This window comes from Gossypium hirsutum, chromosome A03, assembly GCF_007990345.1.
Source record: "Gossypium hirsutum isolate 1008001.06 chromosome A03, Gossypium_hirsutum_v2.1, whole genome shotgun sequence".
NCBI classification, from domain to species: Eukaryota; Viridiplantae; Streptophyta; class Magnoliopsida; order Malvales; family Malvaceae; genus Gossypium; species Gossypium hirsutum.
Window position 1 is genome coordinate 8,949,924 of NC_053426.1, and position 13,244 is coordinate 8,963,167.

A 13,244-nucleotide genomic window follows, 5' to 3' on the forward strand; every position below is an offset into this window, starting at 1 on the left:
ACTATGTCAAAAATTTGAATCCAATACAAGAGGAATAGGCTATGTCTATTTATAGGCTTGTAAAGCCATATTCTAGTAGGATTGAAACACCTTATCCTAATCAATATAAAATAGATGGAGTTTAATAAGGTTTAAAAACCTTATTCTAAAATAAAATAAAAGAAGTCTAGTTCTATATGGATTTTACTTTTATTTTATTTTCCATCGTATTTTATTAAATAAGAATTCGGGTCACTTAATTCTAACAATCTCCACCTTGACAGAAATTCTTAATGAACAAGTTCTTCATCGCGAACTTTTAATGAACAAGTTCTCCACCTCTTCCATAAAACCCCTTAAGGGTTTAACTTTAACAATGAAAACCAACCAAGTCTAAGCAATGTTCAAACTTGGTTATAGGAAGTGACTTAGTCATCATATCTGCAGGATTTTCATGAGTACTAATTTTACTCACAACAATATCTCCACGAGCAATAATATCACGAAAAAAATGATACCGAACATCAATATGTTTTGTTCTCTCATGAAACATTTGATCTTTTGTAAGGAAGATGGCACTCTAACTGTCACAAAATACTGTACTGATTTGAAGGTCTTCATTGAGTTCACTAAATAGTCCCTTCAACCAAATAGCTTCTTTACAAGCCTCAGTAATCGCCATGTACTCAGCTTCAGTGGTAGACAAAGCGACTGTAGTTTGCAAAGTGGCTTTCCAACTAATTGCACAACCTCCGATTGTAAAGACATAACCTGTGAGAGATCTTCTTCTATCAAGGTCTCCAACAAAATCAGCATCAACATACCCTATGACTCCATCTTTAGTTCTTCCAAACTATAAGCAAACATCAGTAGTGCCTTGTAAGTATCTTAAAATCCACTGAACTGCTTTCCAATGTTCTTTACCCTGATTTGTCATGTATCTGCTAACTGCATTGACTGCATATGATAAATTTGGACGTGAACAAACCATAGCATACATGAGAGATCCCACTGCACTAGAGTATGGAACATGTGACATGTACTCAATCTCATCATCTGATTGTGGAGACAAAGCTGATGAAAGTCTGAAATGGGCTGCTAAAGGATTACTAACAGGCTTAGCACTCTGCATATTGAACCTGCAAAGAACTTTCTCAATGTACCCCTTCTGACTTAGGTACAATTTACTTACTTTTCTATCTCTGAGAATCTCCATACCAAGTATCTTCTTTGCTGGTCCTAAATCTTTTATCTCAAATTCTTCACTTAGTTGGGCTTTGACCTTTCTTATCTCTCCTTTATCTTTTACTGCTATCAACATGTCATCAACATAAAGAAGTAGATACACAAAAGAACCATCACTGTTTTTCTTAAAGTAAACACAACTGTCTAAACTACTTCTTTTGAAATCATGAGAAGTCATAAAGGAATCAAACCTCTTGTACCACTGTCTTGGTGACTATTTCAAACCGTAAAGGGACTTTCTCAGTAAGCAAACATAGTCCTTTTTTTCTGAGACTATAAAACCCTCTGGTTGTTGCATGTAAATATCCTCCTCAAGTTCTTCATGAAGAAATACAGTTTTTACATCTAACTGCTCAAGCTCCAAATCATGCATGGCCACAATACCAAGCAAAGCTCGAATCGAACTATGCTTAACAACTGGAGAGAACACATCTGTGAAGTCCACTCCTGGAATATGACTATAACCCTTTGCAACAAGCCTTGCTTTATATCTGGGTTCTTCAACTCCTAGAGTCCCTTTTTTCTTTTTAAACACCATTTACAACGAACAACCTTTTTATCTTTAGGAAGTTTCACAAGGTCCCATGTTCTATTTTTGTGGAGTGATTCCATCTCTTCTTGCATAGCAAACATCCACTTTTCTGAGTCTTCACAGCTAACCGCCTCAGAATAATTAGATGGCTTTTTATTTGCATCTATATCTTCAGCCACATTTAAAGCATAAGCAACTAAATTAGCTTCGGCATACTTCTTTGGAGGTTTAATTTCTCTTCTAGTTTTGTTTTTGGCGATAGGGTATTGTGGTGAAGAAGAAACTCTATTCTCAATTTTTGTTATGGCTTGAGGAGTTGACTCTGTATTAATCTGATGCTCCACCTGTTGTAACACCCCCTACCCGTATCCATTGCCGGAATAGGGTACGAGGCATTACCGAAGTTTACTGAACATTTTCAGATAATTCTGAGTCATTTATTATTCATATTTTGAAAATAATCATAATGTCTCTCTATTGGGCCCTCGAAGCCCCAAACATACATTAGAAACCAACCGGAATTAAATCAGGATCATAGAATTTTTTTTAAATCTTAAATTATATTTTCATCTAAGTACTTACCATTTCAATGCTCCTTATAATTAAACATGTTACCATTCAATCAATAGCTTGGCACTTGTCTAAGCGTCAAACAACATCATTGTTAGTATACTTGTATATATTTCATATAAATTCAACATTGATATACTTATTTTCTCGACATGTCATACTTGAGTTTAATAATTGTCTTTACTTACATAATTTCCTTGTATCAACATATTAGAGATAATCATATATGCACATGAAATATATCATTCTCTTACCGTTTCTTCATAAGTATATATCAATCATTTCATTATATCAATGTTTCATGCTCCATCATTTCCATATATTTTGAATATTTATTCCGGTAATAGTTTATATCAAACTTAACATAAATTATGTTCCATGTACTTATACTTATTTCGTTTATCTATCTTCATAATTATTTCATACAACTATTCTATACATATATTTCTATATGACCAGTTCTTGTAAATATTTCACACAACCATTTCATTTAACCATTCGTCGTCTGATACATATTACCTGAATATCAATTGTTCGATAGATGTCATAGCATCTCCCATCCACGGTCTTATTTATCTTTGACATGATGCCATAGTGTCTTTCAACTATAGTCTTACTCATTTTCTGCCATGTTGCCATGGTATCTTTCAATCATGGTCTTATTCATTTCATATCACGTTGCCATGGTATATTTCAACCATGGTCTTACACATTTTATATCAGAGAGCACACTCCCGCGAACCTCATCCTTACAACGGGATTACCAATCCAGGCTAAATCCCTTGTAATATAAACTCATAGAGTATTGTCAGGATTACCAGTTCAGGCTAAATCCCTTGCAACAACAATTACTCTAATGAGCTTGGATCTGAATTACCAGTCCAGGCTAAATTCAGACCCTAATTCGGATTACCCGTCCGGGCTAAATCCATTTTACACATATTCTTCGGGAGGGCTATATCAGGATAGGATCACCCGTCCGGGCTAGATCCTTTTTACCGTCAATTCCTTTTCGTTCAACCGGTTCTTCCCCTTTTTATCAAATATATCAATGTTTCATCAATTTTCATACAAGGGATATTTAAAATCATATTCACATCAATAACATAAATTTCAAGTATTTAAAAATATAATTCAAGTTATATGAACTTACTTGGCGAAATTGCAGAAATATCAAGATTCAGGGGGATTTTGGTAATTTACCATTTTCCCAATTTTCACCCGATCTTAAATTGACAATTTCATTCAATTTATTAATTTATATAACAAAACAATTCATTCCCTTTAATTTGATTATTTTTGACATTTTTACTAAATTGCCCCCTAAAGTTTTACTTTTATTCAATTTAGTCCTTAAGCCTAAAACATGCAAATTAGCCATGCTAGCTGAATATTCATATATATTTTCCTCCTCCTCCTCTCCATTCCACATCCTTAATGTATATAACACACTTGTAAGTAACATTATCTATAATTTTTATTATTTACTTTTATGAATATTCAAGCTGTCCATCTGTGTCATAGTCACTAAATTATTTATATATGGAGATATAGAACTCCAAATTAAGATCTGCTAATATTTCCTGAAACTACACTCATATATATTCTTACCATAAAATTTTCAGAATTTTTGGTTTAGCCAATAAGTACATTTTATTCTTTAAAATTACCCATGTTCTGCTGTCTAACAGTTCTGACCCTTCTTCACTAAAAATTAATTATCTCCTCGTACAGAATTTAAATGATGTTATTGTTTGTTTCTATTGAAAATAGACTCATACATTATTCTAAAAATATAAATTTAATCCCATAATTATTTTTATCCAAATTTTTATGATTTTCCAAAGTCAGAATAGGGGAACCCGAAATCTTTCTGACCTTGTCTCACAAAATTTATTATATCTCATGATTTACAATTCCATTGGTTGCATAATTTCTTCTATTAGAAGCTAGACTCAATAATATTTAATTTCATATTTTATTAATCCTATAATTCGATTTATACAATTTTTGGTGATTTTTCAAAGTTAGACTATTGCTGCTATCCAAAAGTGTTTTAGTGCAAGATATTATTTACCATGTTTATAACACCCTTATTTTCTTTCTCTACACTATTTGTCATCACTTTCTCTTGTTTTCTCTTCACTAACATATCAAGAACATAGGAACATATGTAAGGAAACTCTACATTAACATTAATCCCATGCTTTTTCAATAATAACAAACTTAAAAATATATTGAAATCATGATGTTCTTACCTTGTTCTATTGATTTCAATCTTCATCTTGATTTTCTCTCTCCTTCAGCTTCCATTTCTTGAATCCAACTTGATATTCTAACTCCCTATAGTCTCCTTAACATTTTTCTCTCTTGGTAGCTATGGAAATTCTTTTGATTTTTGGGTGAAAATATTGAATTTTTGGTGGAAGGACCAAATTGTAAAGAAAAGAAAACTTTCTTTCCTTTCTTCTCTTCTAACGTTTGCATACATGGAAAGATGGATGAGAATTCCTCATCTTTCTTTCTTTATATACTAATAAAATACTAATAAAATAATAAAATATCTTATTAAAATATTAATAAAATAATATTTATATAATTAAATAATTATAAAATATCAAAATATCTCTAGCATCATTATTACTTTCTAGATTTCTCTCTCTTCCAATTGACCATTTTGCCCTTTATTATCTTTTAAAATTCCATCATTGAGTCATCATTTAATTTGGTAAAATTATAATTTAGTCCCTCATAGTTCTTCATCTATTCAATTTGGTCCTAATTCATCCATTTTCCTTAGTTTCTAGATCATTCCACCCTTAAAATATTTACACAATTGGTCCTTCAAATTTTTCATATTTACACTTTAACCCCTCAAATTTTAAGTATTTACTCTTATGCAACAAAACTTTTCTCACTTTTACAATTTAGTCCTTTCTTGAATTAATATATCATAATATACTTCCCAATATTGACATAACTCAAAATTCCTCTTGTGGAGTCTTTTTCTCAATGGCAACGGATGGAGATCGGTTGATCAAAAAACATGCAGTAGGGGCTACTTCTGCCCAAAATGACTTCGATAAGTTGGCATTTGACAACATACATCGAACCTTCTCCATGATCGTTCTGTTCATTCGTTCTGCAACGCCGTTTTGCTATGGAGTATGACGAACTGTCAAGTGTCTCATGATCCCTTCTGACTTGCACAATCTATTAAACTCATTAGAACAGAACTTTAAGCCATTATTTGTACGAAGGTATTTTATCTGTTTTCCCGTCTGTTTTTCAATCATAATTTTCCAAGACTTAAATACAGAAAACACATCGCTTTTATGCTTCAGGAAGAACGCCCAAACTTTTCTGGAAAAATCATCAACAAAGGTTAACATATAATTAGCTCCACCTATCGAAGGTACTCTGTAAGGCCCCCACAGATCAGAATGAATATACTCCAACGTTCCATTCGTGTTATGGATTCCTCTAGTGATTCGAACTCTCTTTTGCTTCCCAAAAGCACAGTGCTTACAGAAATTCAGTTTGCAAATTCCTTGCCTATCAAGAAGTCCTCTTTTGCTCAATTCTGCCATGCCATTCTCACTCATATGCCCTAGGCACATATGCCAAAGTTTAGTAATATCATCATCTAACAAGGAAGAGGAAGCGACAGTTGCATCACCAGTAACAGTAGAACCTTGCAAAACATATAACTTGGCAATTTTTCTCTACCCTTTCATCACAACAAGGGACCGTTTGGAAATCTTTAAAACCCCACTTTCAGCTGTGTATCTGTACCTTTTTGAATCAAGAGTACTCAACGAAATTAAATTTCTTTTCAATTTTGGAACATGCCGTACGTCACTAAGTGTTCTGACAACTCCATCAAACATATTAACTTTAATTGTTCCAACACCTGCGATTTTACACGAAGCATTATTTCCCATCAAAATAACACCTTCAGACATTGTTTCGTAAGTTGTAAACCAATCCCGATTAGGACTCATGTGGAAGGTGCAGCCTGAATCAAGTATCCACTCCTCACTTACTTTAGAATCATTGACAGAAACGACTAGAAGTTCACCATCGCTGTAGTCTTCTACAACATTAGCTTCACTAAAATTTTTTCTGGTTGTTTTCCCGTTTGATTATCAGCCTCCCTTTTAATCTTATTTTGTAGCTTATAGCAATCAGATTTAATGTGCCCTTTCTTCTTGCAGAAGTTACAAGTTTTACCTCTGTTTGAAGACTTCGATCTACCCTTAGATTTACCACGAGGATTCCGTTCCTGTGTCCTACCACGACATCATCAACATTCCGATCTTGTTTCCCACGAATAATGAGACCCTCTCCCTGAGAGTCGGGTTTAACCACAAAATGCTTCATCTTATCATACGAGGTTAAAGAATCATAAACCTAATCAACTATGAGAGACTCGCGGCTATATAAAATCGTGTCTCTAAAGGTTGAATAAGACAGGGGCAACGAACAAAGTAGAATCAACCCTAGATATTCTTTATCATACTGAACCTCCATGGCCTCCAAGTTTGAGAGAATTTCTTTAAACACTGTTAAGTGTTCGTGTACAGACGCACCTTCCTCCAAACGATGAGCATAAAGATGCTGCTTCATATGCAACTTTCTTGTTAGAGTTTTCGACATACATATTTGTTCTAGCCTCTTCCATAATGCAGCGACAGTCTTCTCTTTCATCACATCCTGTAAAATTTCGTTGGACAAATGCAGATGTAATTGTGTTAACGCCTTTCGATCCTTGCGGTTCTTCTCTTCATCTATTAATGTCGAAGGCATGTTATCTATCCCTAGCAGGGCATCCTCCAAATCCATCTGTGCAAGAACTGCTTTCATCTTAATCTGTCACAATGCAAATCTGGTGTTGCGATCCAACAGCGAAATTTCATACTTCAAAGATGCCATTACTGTGATTGAGATGAACAACCCGGAAGCTCTGATACCATTTTGTGAAAAATAAAATAAAATAAAATAAAGAACACACAAATTTTACGTGGAAACCCTTTCGGGAAAAAACTACGGGCAGAGGAGAAGAAAATTCACTATGTCAAAATTTTGAATCCAATACAAGAGGAATAGACTTTGTCTATTTATAGGCTTGTAAAGCCATATTCTAGTAGGATTGAAACACTTTATCCTAATCAATATAAAATAGATGGAGTTTAATAAGGTTTAAAAGCCTTATTCTAAAATAAAATAAAAGAAGTCTAGTTCTATATGGATTTTACTTTTATTTTATATTCCATCTTATTTTATTATTCGGGTTACTTAATTCTAACAGAAATCAAGATTATAAATTATACAATAACAAGAAACAAAAGTTAATTTTCAATTCCAACAGTAGTAAATAATTAGAACTGAAAAACAAGTAGAAGTTGGAACACTAGAAAACTTATGGTTATAAAAGAATTTCTAGTTTCTCTCTTCCAATTCAAAGAAAATAATTATAATGTTGTGGTTGTAAATATTTTACAGCTTATTTATAATATTGCTACAAATAAAGTTTTAATCCAAGCTTTAGATTTAAACCATAAAGATATCTTATAATCTAGCCTTAGCTTTAAACCTTAAAAGGTAACTTAAATTTAAAATGATTTTGGACAGTGAAGAATGCACACTGAAAGCGATCGTGTCCAACTTGACTTAAAATTTGCAATTACAGATCTTTCAACGTCTCTGCGGCCTCTAGAACTAAATAAATCATTTATGTACTATAGGAAACAAATTATATATAGGATTCAGAATTCATTTAGTTTATCATTGTCGGTTGAATTGAAAGAAAGAGTAGAAAACTAGAACGATTGTAACAGAAAGGAGCACTGAGGCAGCAGCAGAAAACTAGTGTAAAGGGGAAGTGTATAGAATAGAATGTTGTAAGAGAGGGGAACACAAAATGTCAGGTTTGAGGGGAAGCATTGACTACAGACAAAGTTTAACCTTACAAAGAAACGGGTATGTATTTCCCACAGACTACTACCCTGCCTGCTCATCACATAAACTTATTGAGATGTGCCAACAATCTCAATCTAAAAGTGCACATATTTATTAAATTATAATTTTTGTTCCAAAAAGCTTCTCTTTCTTGTATCATTCAAAAGCATAATAAAAAATTAAAATTCTACTGGTTTATCTCTGCAACCACAAGTGATGGAAGCTAAGATGTTTCGGTATCGTTAATTTTGTGACTACAAGTATAATATACAAATTTAATTTTAGCAAAATGAGAAAAAAATTATTTACATGCAAGACGACCATCATTTCACAATTTTTCTTTAAGAAAACCTAAAGATCAAAACACAATGGAGTAATGTTAGTTAATCTGTCCATTCAATCCAAATAAATATTAATGTAGCAAACATTTATCTAGATTTAGCTGAAAAATCAATTCCATTTGTCCCTTTTTTTCACTTTCATCAAGGGAAATGGACCAAATCATTAATTTTACCAAAACTCACAGTTGTCAATTTAACCCAAAAGAAGTAACAATAAGCACTGTGATCGAATCAGTAATGAAGAAAAATGGGTTCATGAAACTAGAGGATTTTTGTTTTATGGTCATGTTTGCCTGTAAAAAAGAGTAAAACTTCAACTTTCAAGTTTGTTTAATAGATAGATATCCTATCAAAATCCCATAGATATTATATAAACTACAGTTAACACATGTTTCTTTTTTTCCTTTCCTCAAATCGGCTACCGACAAACCAAAGTTAAACATCAGAAAAGACAACACCCTTTCCCCATATCAATTTTTTTTGTTCTTACCTTTGAGAGAGGAAGATGAACGCTAGTGCAAATTTTGACAACGAAAGGCGAAGATGGGGAAAAGCTTTGATGAACGCCGGTGTTTGGTGTTGAGAATTGGTGTTGGTTGACGGCAAGTAGAAGATCAGGAGTCAAGGATGGGAGAAGGGGATGGGGAAGGGTAAAGGTAAAAGTAATGGGAAGGGGAAGCAGAAAATCAGTGTTGGCTTCTAATTTTCCTAAAAATGTCTTACTGAATTAGAAAGGGTAAGATATTTTCCAAAATTAAGGGCTTCTTTTCCCATGTTTTGTAATTGATTTTACCTTAAGAAAATATTTTTAGTCAAACAAACACTGGAAAAGGCTGAAAAGCTTTTCTGAAAAATGTTTTACTTCCAAACAAACGAGCCCTAAATTGTAGTCCTTTTTTTAAAAAAAAAGATGTGCTATTTTAATTCTTTTATTGACATTGTTCATATAAAGAAATAAACTTTAACGGGTATTTGAGAAATTATGTAATTCTTCAATGATGAGAAATTACTTAATTTCTTTAAGGCCTAAAATTTTAAAATGCATTTAAGAAATTAAAAAATTTCTAAAATATTTATTTTTAAAGGGTTTTGAGAAATTAAGTAATTCATAAATCATGAAAATTTTATTTAATTTCTCAAGGGTTACTTAAAACTTAGAAAGCTTTTTTTTAAAAAAAATTAAGTAAATGCCTAAATAATAGGAAAATTACTAATTTCTTTAATCTTTAATGTTACTTAAAACTCTAAAAATTTAAGTAATTCTTAAATTATGAAAAAATTACTTAATTTCACAACGGTTACGTAAAGGGTTTTTTAGAAATTAAGTTACAATAAGAAAATAAAATTATTTAATTTCTTAAGAGTAATTTAAAAATTTATTGTAACAGATTGATTTTTAGTGGTGTTAGAAAATGCGATTTCGGAGCTCTATTTTCGTAAACCGGGTCTATAAATAAATATTTACGAAGTTGGTGTAATAGAATATTAAAGTTTGGTCTTTCAGTTTTGTCTATTAATTGCTTAATTAGGGTACAATGACTAAATTGTAAAAATTTTATTGCTAAAAATTTTTAATTGGCCAAAGGTTTAGGGACTTAAATTGCAATTAACCAAAGGTCCTAAATGGCAATTAAATCATTTTCTAATATGTGATAGTGAATGATTATGGGTTATGCACCAAAAAGATTATTAGTGATTAGTTAAGTTAATGAACTAAGGTTAATGAAGTCCTAATTACATTATATATACTAAAGTTAGTAGGAAAGCTTGAAAAACCATTATATCATCTTCTTCATTTTGCTATAATTGAAAGAAAGAAACTTTTGGAAGCTTGTGTGTATTCAGTCACAAATTAGTAAGTAAATCTTAGTCATTTTCATGTAATTTCATGTTTTTAAGGTCATATAGCTAGTTCATGTACCAATTTGAAATTTTTTTAAAGTTTTTGATAGTTTCCATTATTGATTTCTTGAAGAAATTGGTGTTAAATTGATAGATTTTAAGCTTAGATTATGAAAAAATGACTAAAATGTAATGTTTAATTGATAGTTTTGTACATAGGGACTAAAGTGAATAAAATGAAAAATTAATGTGAGATTTTGGTATAAATAGATAGTATAGTGTCCCTAAGGGATGGAATTGAAGTTGATTTTCAAATCGAGGCTCGAAATTGAAAGTTATAGTTATTTCGGTTTCAGAGACTAAATTGAATAAAATGTAAAATTTTAGAGGCATTGAAAATGAGATTTCATAGGTTCATACATGTCATGATATAGTGTATAAATGTTTAATATTGATGGATTGAATGGAATAATTGAACAGATCAAGAATTGGATCAAACCAGAGGTAATAGAGGAAAAACCAAAATTAATTATTAGTCACTAAAGATTAACTTGTTTACTATTTTGACAAGGTAAGTTCATATGGTATTATAACTTGGATTGTATGAATTTGAATTATGTATATGTATGCTTGGTTGTAAATTAAATGGGTGACTCTTTTTGGGATCATAGTGGCGACACTAAATCTTTTTACATAACCGCGGAGGGACTCATCTACCCCTTGACGAATGGTCATTAAATAAGTTGGAGACTATTGGAGCATTTTGTTGGCTAGAAAATGACTCATAAATTTTCCAACTAATTGCTCGAAAGAGTAAACGGAGCCCCGAGGTAGAAATAGGTACTACTGTCGAGTTATTTGTAAGAGGGCCATGGAGAAGGCTCTACATTTAACTTCATCGGATGCTCTTAGCATGTTCATATGATTATTTTATCGAGCTAAATGGTACCTAATCCATTGTACAAAAACTTCAGAAACTTCAAGGATGTCAAGATATGATTATCGATGACCTTAGAAGCCAACAGTTTATTTGAGTACTTCCAAAAAGATTCATTTATTTTTGCTCTATTTTCTTCCTGCATCAATTCCGCCCTAAAGGCTTTGAGCTATTCTTCTACAGAAATGTTTTTTTTGTTGCCCTAGAATGTTGGGATATTGTTGGGAGTTCAGCATTGTTCCTATGTAGTAATTCAAATTATTATGCTCGTCTTCTCCACGAAGTGCGGGCTGAGCTTCATCTTCCTGACAACACGAGTTTTCTCACCTAGGAGCCTCTCATGTAGCTCTCAGCTCAGTAATAAGTTACTCATTTTGGGAATTCCTTTGATTGGAGAGGTGTTTTGTTTTTCTTCATGTTCTTTAAAATGACACTATTATTGGGAAAATTGATCTTTCAGGTGTCACAACTTTTCCTAAGTTTCTGAGACATGAGATTGAAGACTTAATGCGTGTTGGTGAAAACCCTAGTCCAATGGGGTAGGGGTCACAATTGGTGGAGTAACCCTGGCTATGAGGCAAGTTATGGCCTCTTGCAAACAACAAGTTATCTGGTCCAAGGGCCTAAGAAAAGACACACCAGGTTGCGGTTGAGGCACTACGACAATTGGTGGAGTTAGAGTAATTGAGGAAATGGTTTCTGTTGGTGCAATAAGAGTGACAGGATTGGAAACCAGAGGATCCCTTAGAGCTTTTTCAATTGTTCAAGGGTGGGAATAATGATACTCATATACTATAGAAGGGTTTTTGTGGTGTGGAAGAAGGAGGAGTTTAGGTAGAGTTCAAACTAATGGAAGTTCTTTAGGTAAGTAAAATGAGGGTGATGAGTGGATCTGGTTAGTAGGGTCATTGGTTCGGTTGGTTGTGTTAGCGATGGTACCACTTTGAGATTGTGAAGCCATATTTTCCAAGTTCATCATACCAATTGTTAATATAGTGATATAACAAGAAGAGAATATGGAGGAGAGAGTGCTGGTTTTTATGGTGGCTGATTCACCTAATTGGGGTGGAGAGCCAAAGGTTATAAAAAGTGAAAATAAAAAGAGTATGAAGGTTGAGTGCTAAAGGTGAGTTAGTAGAGTGTATGTAACACCCTTAACCCCTATCCGTCGCCGGAATAGGGTCAGGAAGCATTACCAAAGTTTACAGATCAATTACAGAAAATTTAGGTCATTTACTATTCATATTCAAAATCAATCCTATCGTCCCTTAATTGGGTCCTTAATGCCCAAAATACACACTAGAATCAAATCGGGACTAAACCAGAAACTCAGAAAAATTTTCGCGAAATTTTAAAATTTTTCTTCAGTGTAGGGGAAACACACCCATGTGGCTCACACGGCTAAGTGACATGCCTGTGTCTTAGGCCGTATGGGCATTCGATGTGAAGCACACGACCGTGTCCTAGCCCGTGTTCAAATTAGGGTAGCTACTGACTTGGGTCACACAGCCAGCTACACACTCGTGTGCTAAGCTATGTGGACAATTTAATTTTCAAAAACAGGTGCAGGATTCAGACGATCAAAACACACGCTAGTGTGTTAGGTCGTGTGTTTCACACGGTTGAGACACACGCTTGTGTCTTTGTCCGTGTGACCAATTCTGAGTATTCTATTTCTTAATTCTTAAGATGCAGGGGGCACATGGCCAAACCACACACCCGTGCGTATGGCCGTGTGTCATGCACGGTTGAGACATACACCCGTATGTCTACCCATGTGGACAAAATAAGGTTATTTTCAATCCTTATTTCTCACCCAAATTTTGCCTTGTACCTA